We start from the raw sequence: 12,003 nt of genomic DNA on the forward strand, positions 1-12,003 counted from the left end.
CCGCTCCAGCCAAGAGGTTGCACCGCCAGAGCTCAAGTTCCGAGCTCTGCCAGGCGATGCAACCACCGAGCTCAGTCTTCGAGCTCTGGCAGAGTGGTGCATCAGCCTGAGCTCAGTCTCGAGCTTTGCCAGGTGATGCATTCACCAAGCTCAGTCTTCGAGCTCTGGCAGAATGGTGCATCAGCTTGAGCTCAGTTTGGAGCTCTGCCAAGTGATGCAACCACCAAGCTCAGATTTCGAGCTCTGCCAGGTGATGCAACCACCAAGCTCAGTCTTCAAGCTCTGCCAGGTGATGCAACCATCGAGCTCAGTCTTCGAGCTCTGGCAGAGAGAAGCAATCGGCAGAGCTCAGTCTTCGAGCTCTGCCAGGCGGTGCCACCTCTCCAGTCGAGAGGTGCAACCGCCTGATCCCAGAATTCTGGGATTTGATCGATTTGATCGTTTTGAGCTCGAATTTTGAATTGGGTTGGGGCCTATAAATACCCCACCCATTCAGCACTGAAAAGATACAGACCTATACCGAAATCTTGATCTTTTCTGTGATTCTAAGAGCTCAAAAGTGTTGTAAAGCCTTTAAGTCTCCTCCTTCTATTCTTCAAGTTTTCAATTGTAAAGTGAGGAGAGAAAGGTCTGTAAAGGTTGTCTCCTAAGCCTGTCAAAAGGAGAAGAAACTGTAAGAGGGAAGTTTGGCCTTCGCCCATTGAAGGAAGGCACCTAGTTGACGTCGGCAACCTCATCGGTGGAGGAAGCCAAAAGTGGAGTAGGTCAAGGCTGACCGAACCACTCTAAATCTCTGGTTTGCGTTTAATTTCGAGTACTTTATCATTACTGCAAACCTCCCTCATCACTACTGCTCTCTGCGCTTTCGCGAACAAGTTCTAAGAGCTGTTCTTCCAAATCTGCATTCAGACGTAACTTCGTATTTTCATACATTACAGTTTACGTTTACGTTTGATTCTGCAGAACTGTTTTCCGCGTTTTTACGAACGAGCTTCCTTGCAGTTTACGCTTACATTTTAATCCTATTAATAACTGCAATCTGTCCTCTACGATTTTACGAACGAGTTTCAACATTTAGACGTAAAACTGCATTCAGACGTAAATCGGCTTTCCTCGCTCAATCGTCAGATTTCAGTTCACGTTTACGTCTTGATTTCAACTGCATACTGCCTTCTGCAAGTATATAAACGAGTTTCAAAGTTTAGACGTAAATCTGCGTTTAGACGTAAATCTGCGTTTAGACGTAAAACTGCGTTTAGACGCAAAACTGCGTTTAGACGTAAAACTGCGTTTAGACGTAAATCTGCGTTTAGACGTAAAACTACGTTTAGACGTAAATCTGAGTTTAGACGCAAAACTGCGCTTAGACGCAAAACTGCGCTTGAACGCAATCTGCGCTTAGACGCAAACTGCACCTAGATACAAACTGCGAATTTGCTTTTGCATCACAATAGTTTTTGAACGAACGCAGCTTTTGGTTTTTAAATTATTATAAGATTTCCGCTGCACTAATTCACCCCCCCCCTCTTAGTGCTCTCGATCCTAACATCATCATGTATATTTTCAAAATATAAAATTATCATTACATGCATGATTCCAAATCATCATTTATAATATTATACCATACATGATCATCATTATACCTTCTCTACTTTTGTCATCAACAAAAAGGAGAAATGCAACTATCAATATTTTAGAGGTATAAGCTTAACAATTAGTAAATTTCTCATCACTTTAGAACATGCAAACTAGTGAGTTCTATCTTCTCTTTTGAGAAGTGCAATCTAGTAATTTTTGCTTCCTTTGTAATGTTTGAGCTAGTAATTTTTGTTAGGATCGAGAGCACTAAGGGGGGGGGGGGGGGGGTGAATTAGTGCAGCGGATATCTTTCAGCGATTTAAAAACGAAAGCTGCGTTCGTCCGATAAAAAACGATTTCGATATAAAAGCAGAATCACAGTGCAGTTTGCGTCTAAGCGCAGTTTGCGTCTAAGCACAGTTTGCGTCTGAGCGCAGTTTGCGTCTAAGCGCAGTTTGCGTCTAAACTCAGTTTTACGTCCAAACGCAGTTTTACGTCCAAACGCAGTTTTACGTCCAAACGCAGTTTTACGTCTAAACGCAGTTTTGCGTCTAAACGTAGTTTTACGTCTAAACGCAGTTTTACGTCTAAACGCAGTTTTGCGTCTAAACGCAGTTTTACGTCTAAACGTAATTTTACGTCTAAATGTAGTTTTGCGTCTAAAAGCAGTTTTGAACCTTGAAAAGCGTTTTACGTAGAAAGCAATTTGCAGTTATAAATGGAATCCGAATGTAAGCGTAAACCGCAGTGTGAAGATCGTACGAAAACACGATTTACGTTTGAATGCAGATTCTGAAAGATCAGAGCTTAGAAATTCGTTCGTAAAGGCGCAGAGGGCAGTAGCAATGTAAGAGGTTTGCAGTAATGATAAAGTGCTCAAGGTAAAAGCAAACCAGAGATTTAGAGTGGTTCGGTCAGTCTTGACCTACTCCACTTTTGGCTTCCTCCTCCGACGAGGTCACCGACGTCAACTAGCTGCCTTCCTTCAATGGGCGAAGGCTAACTGCCCTTTTACAGTTTCTCTCCTTTTGACAGGCTCAGGAGACAACCTTTACAGATCCTTTCTCTCCTCTCTTTACAACTCAAAACTTGAAGAACAGAAGGAGGAGAACTTTAGGACTTTACACAAATTTGAGCTCTTAGAATCACTGAAAAGATCAAGAATTCGGTGTGGATCTATATCTTTTCAGTACTGAATGGGTGGGGTATTTATAGGCCCCAACCCAGTTCAAATTTGGAGCTCAAAACGATCAAATCGATCAAATCCCAGAATTCTGGGATCAGGCGGTTGCACCTCTTGACTGGAGAGGTGGCACCGCCTGGCAGAGCTCGAAGACTGAGCTCAGGCGATTGCTCCTCTCTGCCAGAGCTCGAAGACTGAGCTCGATGGTTGCATCACCTGGCAGAGCTCGAAGACTGAGCTCGGTGGTTGCACCGCCTGGCAGAGCTCGAAGTCTGAGCTCGGTGGTTGCATCACCTGGCAGAGCTCGAAACTGAGCTCAAGCTGATGCACCTCTCTGCCAGAGCTCGAAGACTGAGCTCGGTGGTTGCATCACCTGGCAGAGCTCGAGACTGAGCTCAGGCTGATGCACCTCTCTGCCAGAGCTCGAAGACTGAGCTCGGTGGTTGCATCGCCTGGCAGAGCTCGAAACTTGAGCTCTGGCGGTGCTACCTCTTGACAGAGGAGGTTGCACCGCCCAGTCTAGCTCGAAGACTGAGCTCTGGGCGGTTGCACCTCTTGGCTGGGGCGGTTGCACCTCCCAGCCTCGCAGCCCTGGCGGTTGCACCTCCTGGCTGGGGCGGTTGCACCTCCCAACCCCACAGCCCTGGCGGTTGCACCTCCTGGTGCAATCAGGGTCCGAATGGTTCGCACCATTCGGCCCAATTTGAATCTTTTCAGGGGCCCAATTGCCCCAAGAGTAAGCTAATGGGATCACCTCCCATTTTCAAGCTTAATCATCATGCTAACTACGATTAACTCTAAGACAACTTCTGCAGCTTTGCTCCGATGCGTCAATCGCTTCTTCCGGCGAGTTTCCGGCCAACTTCCGTCGATCATCCGATAAACCCTCGGTGATCCTTCTACGGACATCCAGCATACTCCTGGACTTTGCGACGATCCACTTGGCGAGTTCCGACGAGCTTCGCTTGGCAAGCTTCTGGACTTCTCGGATCTGTTCTCGCTGAACCTCCGACGACCGTCCGAACTTCCGTCGAACTCTCGAACTCCCAACGTGATCATGATCTTGACTCCGGCGCAACACCTGCTGCTTGTCTAACTCTCATCGTAGTTAATCCTGCACAACAAAACAAAACTTCGACCGAGACAATTAATCCTAAGCAATTAACCAAGTTGTCCGACATGTCATTGGTCCCTCGACGCTTCGTCCGATTCTTCGGCGCATCGTCCTCTCCTGCAGCCTATTGCCCAATCGGCCAGTTGACTCCGCAACTCCGATATCCTTGGCACACTACCCGCTCTTCTTGGCCCGATGCCCGAGTCCACGGCCCGAAGCCTTCTGTCGATACGCCGACCGATCCACCGGCCCGACGTCCAATCTTCTGACATGTTCCTTCGGCACAACATGATTTTCCTGCTTTAATTGTCTCATCCTGATCGAAGCATCCTGCGTCACTCAAAACGCAGATTAAATCATAAACATATATCAAGTAGTTTCATCATCAAAATACGAGATTCAACAATCTCCCCCTTTTTGATGATGACAACCACTTGATGACGGAGTTAAACTTAACTCCCGGAGTTTAAATAAACTCCCCCTATCAATATGCCATATTGATAGAACCTTGAATTCAAACTGAATTCAAGTCATTGCAATATTCATCATGAATACTTGCAACACGTCAACATGAACATATGCATAAACTTATGCATCACATGTCATGTCATCAACATACTTCTCCCCCTTTGTCATTAACAAAAAGGAGAAGTATCACAATCAAGTGTTTGTGATATTGATTCAACTCATTGCATGAAAAACATAGTATCAAGTTTTATCATCATGCAATCTTGGAGCTAGAAGATTTAGCAAGTGTTATATCATGCTTAGAACATTCATGCTATCAAGTTTTAGATATTCAAGTTTTATAACATATAAGATAGCACTTTTGGTAATGTTCAAGATAGCAAGTTCTATATTATGCAAGCTAGCATATTAGAGATGTTCAAGAAGACAACTCTTGCTTCTTGAAAATTTTGCTCACTTTGCTAGATGCGCAAGTTAGCACTTTTGCCTCTTGAGATAGGCAAGATAGCACATTTTCTTCTTTTGAGATAGCAACTTTTTGCTTCTCTTTAGACCAACAAGCTAGCAATTTTTATGATATACAAGTTTCACAATATATAAGCTAGCAAAAATTTCGAAAGCAAATGCAAGATAAATTTCTTGTGTAAGCTCATGATTCTTGCTTCTTATTGCAGTGTGCAAATTGCAAGTTTTGCTTCTTGAGATATTCAAGATAGTGATGTTCAAGAAGACAATTTTTCTTCTTGAAATAAGCAAGTTAGCAATCTTTGCTTCTTAAAATAGGCAAGCTAGCAATCAAGTTTTTGCATCTTCTTGACTTGTACAAGCTAGCTATCTCCCCCTTTGTCATTGTAAAAAAGAAAGAGAGAATACAGTTTTGTAGTTCTCTTTTCCTTTTAGAACGATTTCAAAATCATGACAAATGATGAATAATCAAGTTATGAATGTCAAGACAATTTTTCATCATGAATATTTTATCATTGCATGCATCATTATCATAAGTTGAAGTATTAGATGCATGATATCATATCACCATTCATAATTACATTAATGTTTCATATCATGATGGTATCAATTTTGTCAAATTATATCCTACCATGCATGATCAAAACTTCTCCCCATTTTATCATTGAAAACAAGAAGAAAGTAGGGGGTAGAGCATAAAAGTGTTAAATATTTCAATCATTTCAAGGCATTTAAGGAATTTTTGAAACATAGGAGAACGATTAATTTAAGCATACAATGTTTCAATCCAATTCAAGTCATGAATATCAATGCTTTCATATTGTGAGTATCAATTCATGAATACCACAAGATATTATTTGTGACTTCAATTTTGCAAGATGAAGATTATGATTTAGATAAAACTTATTCAAATCAAATCATTAACTTGAAATTCATAATCAAGTCATTAAAATTAATTTCGAGATTCACAAAATATCATGAAATCATTAATCTCGATCAGATGGGAAAAGCATTTTTTAAGAGATTCTTTTTCATCTAAGCATGCCTTAGTCTTTATATGCCAAATTAAGATAAGCATTAAAGTTCAAGACATAAAGAAATCTTGTATTATGAAATATATGATATCAAGGCTCATGATTCATTCGAAAAGATATAGTACAAAGAGCAACTTGAAACATTCTTATCAAGATCACATTTTAAAATATTCCAAGTTTCAAGATATCAATATGACACTTCATTGAATTGCATTTCATTTGAAGAACTCCTTTTTGATAAATGTAGGGAGCATAATGAACGATCTTGATTTATAAAGAGCTTAATGTTATCAAGATCATGATTTTAATAATTATTCTCTTTAGCAAAGAATCACAAAAGCACTTTATTTTTGCATAAGAAATCACATTGTGTTATGATTTATAAATTCTTTTTCTGCACACGAATCATAGGAGATATGAATGTGAAACAAATCTTTGCAAGCAAAAACACTATCATTCATATTTCAAGATGGAGTTTATAAGCATGAATCATTTCATCAAATCCATTTTAGAAAAATATTTTTCATAAGTGTATGAGAAAATCCGATTGTTAGGATACCAATTGTTAACTGACTCCGAAAATGAAATTAACACTTTCATATATTCAAACATGATTTTTGCTATAGATCTTGAAATTAAGTCAAGAAGATCAAACAAGCTCATGATCATGGATAACTTAAAATCACATGCATAAAATTGTTAATAACCATTTCATATTACATCTTTATGCATTACTTTAAATCAAACGTGATTTCATTCAACAATGTTAATCAAACATGATACACATTATTACTTCTTAACCATGATCAAAATCATTTTGTTTGTTTATCATAAAATATGCAATATTATTTTCGAAATTATCAGCATGATCATAATTTTTGTATTTTTATTTTTAAACATGTAATTTTCAAGAAAATTAGTTTTAAACTAAAAAAGAAAATATATCATGAAAGCATCAAGTAATTTCAAAATAAACTAAAGGTATTTTAATTACCTCAATGTCGTAAGCTAGTAAGGCGTAGTTTGCCGCCTCGCTTTTGTTGACTTTCTCGTCTTCAGATGAGCTCGATTCATCCCAATTTTTGTTCTTCTTCTTGCGTTTAAAGCAAGTAGTTCCATTCTTTTTGCTTTTTAATTTTCGTTTCATTTGTAGTTTAAGTTCACCATCACTTGAGCTTATGCTCGAGTGGTCTTCAAATGTTCTATGTCCCAAATCCTTCCTGTTCTTTGGAAGGTGGTTCTCAAGTTCTTCGCGTGCATTGCACGCCATTTCATATGTGATCAATGAACCAATTAGTTCTTCAAGTGGAAAATGGTTCAAGTTTTTCGATTCTTGAATAGCAGTTACTTTTGAATCCCAAGTTTTAGAAAGTGAGCGCAAAACTTTGTTAACGAGTTCAAAATCCGAAAAGCTTTTACCAAGTGATTTTAAACCATTGACGACATCCGTAAAACGGGTGTACATGTCAACAATGGTTTCGCTTGGTTTCATATGAAAAAGCTCGAAATCAAGCAGTAAAATATTAACTTTCGAGTCTTTGACTCTACTAGTTCCCTCGTGCGTGATTTCAAGAGTGCGCCAAATATCGAAAGCCGTTTCACACGTAGAAATCCGATTGAACTCATTTTTGTCCAATGCGCAAAATAAGGCATTCATAGCCTTTGCGTTTAAAGAAAAATTCTTCTTCTCCAAAACCGACCATTCGTTCATCGGTTTGGAGGGAAGTTGAAAACTGTTTTCAATGATATTCCATAAATCCAGATTTAGAGAAATTAAGAAAACTCTCATTCGAGTTTTCCAATAAGTGTAGTCCAATCCGTTAAAGAACGGTGGACGAAAGACCGAACAGCCCTCTTGAAAAGTCATTTCTCTCGGGTGTAAATCCGAAATGAGAAATACCCCGCTCTGATACCAATTGTTAGGATCGAGAGCACTAAGAGGGGGGGGGGGGGTGAATTAGTGCAGCGGATATCTTTCAGCGATTTAAAAACGAAAGCTGCGTTCGTCCGATAAAAAACGATTTCGATATAAAAGCAGAATCACAGTGCAGTTTGCGTCTAAGCACAGTTTGCGTCTGAGCGCAGTTTGCGTCTAAGCGCAGTTTGCGTCTAAACTCAGTTTTACGTCCAAACGCAGTTTTACGTCCAAACGCAGTTTTACGTCCAAACGCAGTTTTACGTCCAAACGCAGTTTTGCGTCCAAACGTAGTTTTACGTCTAAACGTAGTTTTACGTCTAAACGCAGTTTTGCGTCTAAACGCAGTTTTACGTCTAAACGTAATTTTACGTCTAAATGTAGTTTTGCGTCTAAAAGCAGTTTTGAACCTTGAAAAGCGTTTTACGTAGAAAGCAATTTGCAGTTATAAATGGAATCCGAATGTAAGCGTAAACCGCAGTGTGAAGATCGTACGAAAACACGATTTACGTTTGAATGCAGATTCTGAAAGATCAGAGCTTAGAAATTCGTTCGTAAAGGCGCAGAGGGCAGTAGCAATGTAAGAGGTTTGCAGTAATGATAAAGTGCTCAAGGTAAAAGCAAACCATAGATTTAGAGTGGTTCGGTCAGTCTTGACCTACTCCACTTTTGGCTTCCTCCTCCGACGAGGTCACCGACGTCAACTAGCTGCATTCCTTTAATGGGCGAAGGCTAACTGCCCTTTTACAGTTTCTCTCCTTTTGACAAGCTCAGGAGACAACCTTTACAGATCCTTTCTCTCCTCTCTTTACAACTCAAAACTTGAAGAACAGAAGGAGGAGAACTTTAGGACTTTACACAAATTTGAGCTCTTAGAATCACTGAAAAGATCAAGAATTCAGTGTGGATCTATATCTTTTCAGTGCTGAATGGGTGGGGTATTTATAGGCCCCAACCCAGTTCAAATTTGGAGCTCAAAACGATCAAATCGATCAAATCCCAGAATTCTGGGATCAGGCGGTTGCACCTCTTGACTGGAGAGGTGGCACCGCCTGGCAGAGCTCGAAGACTGAGCTCAGGCGATTGCTCCTCTCTGCCAGAGCTCGAAGACTGAGCTCGATGGTTGCATCACCTTGCAGAGCTCGAAGACTGAGCTCGGTGGTTGCACCGCCTGGCAGAGCTCGAAGTCTGAGCTCGGTGGTTGCATCACCTGGCAGAGCTCGAAACTGAGCTCAGGCTGATGCACCTCTCTGCCAGAGCTCGAAGACTGAGCTCGGTGGTTGCATCACCTGGCAGAGCTCGAGACTGAGCTCAGGCTGATGCACCTCTCTGCCAGAGCTCGAAGACTGAGCTCGGTGGTTGCATCGCCTGGCAGAGCTCGAAACTTGAGCTCTGGCGGTGCTACCTCTTGACAGAGGAGGTTGCACCGCCCAGTCTAGCTCGAAGACTGAGCTCTGGGCGGTTGCACCTCTTGGCTGGGGCGGTTGCACCTCCCAGCCTCGCAGCCCTGGCGGTTGCACCTCCTGGCTGGGGCGGTTGCACCTCCCAACCCCACAGCCCTGGCGGTTGCACCTCCTGGCTGGGGCGGTTGCACCTCCTGGTGCAATCAGGGTCCGAATGGTTCGCACCATTTGGCCCAATTTGAATCTTTTCAGGGGCTCAATTGCCCCAAGATTAAGCTAATGGGATCACCTCCCATTTTCAAGCTTAATCATCATGCTAACTACGATTAACTCTAAGACAACTTCTGCAGCTTTGCTCCGATGCGTCAATCGCTTCTTCCGGCGAGTTTCCGGCCAACTTCCGTCGATCATCCGATAAACCCTCGGTGATCCTTCTGCGGACATCCGGCATACTCCTGGACTTTGCGACGATCCACTTGGCGAGTTCCGACGAGCTTCGCTTGGCAAGCTTCTGGACTTCTCGGATCTGTTCTCGCTGAACCTCCGACGACCGTCCGAACTTCCGTCGAACTCTCGAACTCCCAACGTGATCATGATCTTGACTCCGGCGCAACACCTGCTGCTTGTCTAACTCTCATCGTAGTTAATCCTGCACAACAAAACAAAACTTCGATCGAGACAATTAATCCTAAGCAATTAACCAAGTTGTCCGACATGTCATTGGTCCCTCGACGCTTCGTCCGATTCTTCGGCGCATCGTCCTCTCCTGCAGCCTATTGCCCAATCGGCCAGTTGACTCCGCAACTCCGATATCCTTGGCACACTACCCGCTCTTCTTGGCCCGATGCCCGAGTCCACGGCCCGAAGCCTTCTGTCGATACGCCGACCGATCCACCGGCCCGACGTCCAATCTTCTGACATGTTCCTTCGGCACAACATGATTTTCCTGCTTTAATTGTCTCATCCTGATCGAAGCATCCTGCGTCACTCAAAACGCAGATTAAATCATAAACATATATCAAGTAGTTTCATCATCAAAATACGAGATTCAACAATTTTTGCTTCCTTTACAAAACATAAGCTAGCAACAATTTTGAGTTTTGCAAGTTTGTAAATTTTGCTAGATGTGTAAGTTAGCATGTTTTCTTTTCTTTACGATGTTCAAACTATCAAGTTTTTGAAAGAGAATGTGAGATAGTAAATAACAAGTTTAGAACATGCAAGTTAGCAAGTTTTTCACGTATGAAAGTTGGCAAAAATTTTGTATTTTTTGAGATGAGCAAGCTAGTAAGTTTTTCTTACTTTTGCAATGTGCAAGCTAGCAAATTTAGCAATTTTTACATCATTTTCGAATATGCAAGCTAACAAATTTTATAATATTTTAGAACATACAAACTAGCAATTTTATCTCCCCTTTGTCATTGTCAAAAAGAAGGGAAGAATACAATTTTATGATTTTTTTTCCTTTATATCAATTTTCATATCATGACAAAGATAAAGTATTATTCTTAATTCAATATGACATATTGAAATAAGGTATCATTTCAAAAAATGATAATTATTGACTTTCACATCATTTCATTATAAAATCATAAGTATTACATGCATCATTCCAAATCATAAATATTTCAAATCATGATGGTCTCAAAATGTCAAACTACATTACATCCTATCACGCATGATCATAACTTCTCATTTGTATACATCAACAATAACATAAATATTTTATGTATAATTTCATATCATCACATGAATAATATCAAGAAAAATTAATTGGGTGATGAGATATACACTTCATGAATACAAATTTGAAGTTATGAATATCAAAAAATTAAGAGAAAAATTATGATTCTTTTTGGATGACTCAAATAATGAAAAAAAGAATCATAGTAAATGATCTTGATTCATAAAAAAAATCTCATGTTATAATTCTAAGAATTCACAAGAAAAATCATGATTTATTTAAATAATTATTCTTTTATTAGTTAGCAAAAAACAATATGGGAGTTCAAAAATAAGATCTTGATTCATAGAAAAATCTTATGTATCAAATATCGAGAAATCAAGATCATGATTTGGATAAAAAATAAATCTCAATCCATAAAATTTTCTTGTAAGAAATGCTAAGTCATCGTCATTATCACTTTGGGTTTGATACTAAATCAATAAATTTTCAAATCATCATTACTTGGGTATACATGATACCAAAACATGGTTTCAAGTCTTCAAGGTATAACATGCATAATTTCAAACCATTATTAAGGTCATAGTTTGTTTGCATAAGTCTCTTCTTTAGTAAATGGTAAGAAGAATCATCAAAGATAGAAAATATTTTGATTCTCATAAATGATACCTCAAGTAGAGAAATCAAAAGAAAGTCCATGATTTAGTTGGAAAATTTTCATTCAAATTCAATTTGTTAACTCCAAACTTATCATCAAAATCACTTTTCTTAATTCAAGAGATAACATAATAGATTAATCACTAAACACCACTTGTTGAAAAAATCGAAAAGCTTTAGAGATATTTTTAAGAAACATGCATTCTCCCCTTTTTGTTTCAATTTAAGTAATTTGATTTCATACAAACATGCTTTTGTCTTTTTTGCCAAAGATCAATAAGCCATGATATAATCTCATTAAGGAATAAAATATAACTTTCATTACGACAAAGATCAATAAGCCATAAATCACAAAAATCATCATACATAATTTCAAAATATAAGCTCATTAAGCATGATTTCAAATCATCATTACTTCAAATCTTCATTACATTATTATATCATTAAATCATCAAGTATGGTTTCATTGAACATAAAGCATCTTCAATCAAAATAAAAAAGC

The sequence above is a fragment of the Musa acuminata genome, chromosome BXJ3-5 (assembly GCF_036884655.1).
Source record: "Musa acuminata AAA Group cultivar baxijiao chromosome BXJ3-5, Cavendish_Baxijiao_AAA, whole genome shotgun sequence".
In the NCBI taxonomy this organism is placed as follows: domain Eukaryota; kingdom Viridiplantae; phylum Streptophyta; class Magnoliopsida; order Zingiberales; family Musaceae; genus Musa; species Musa acuminata.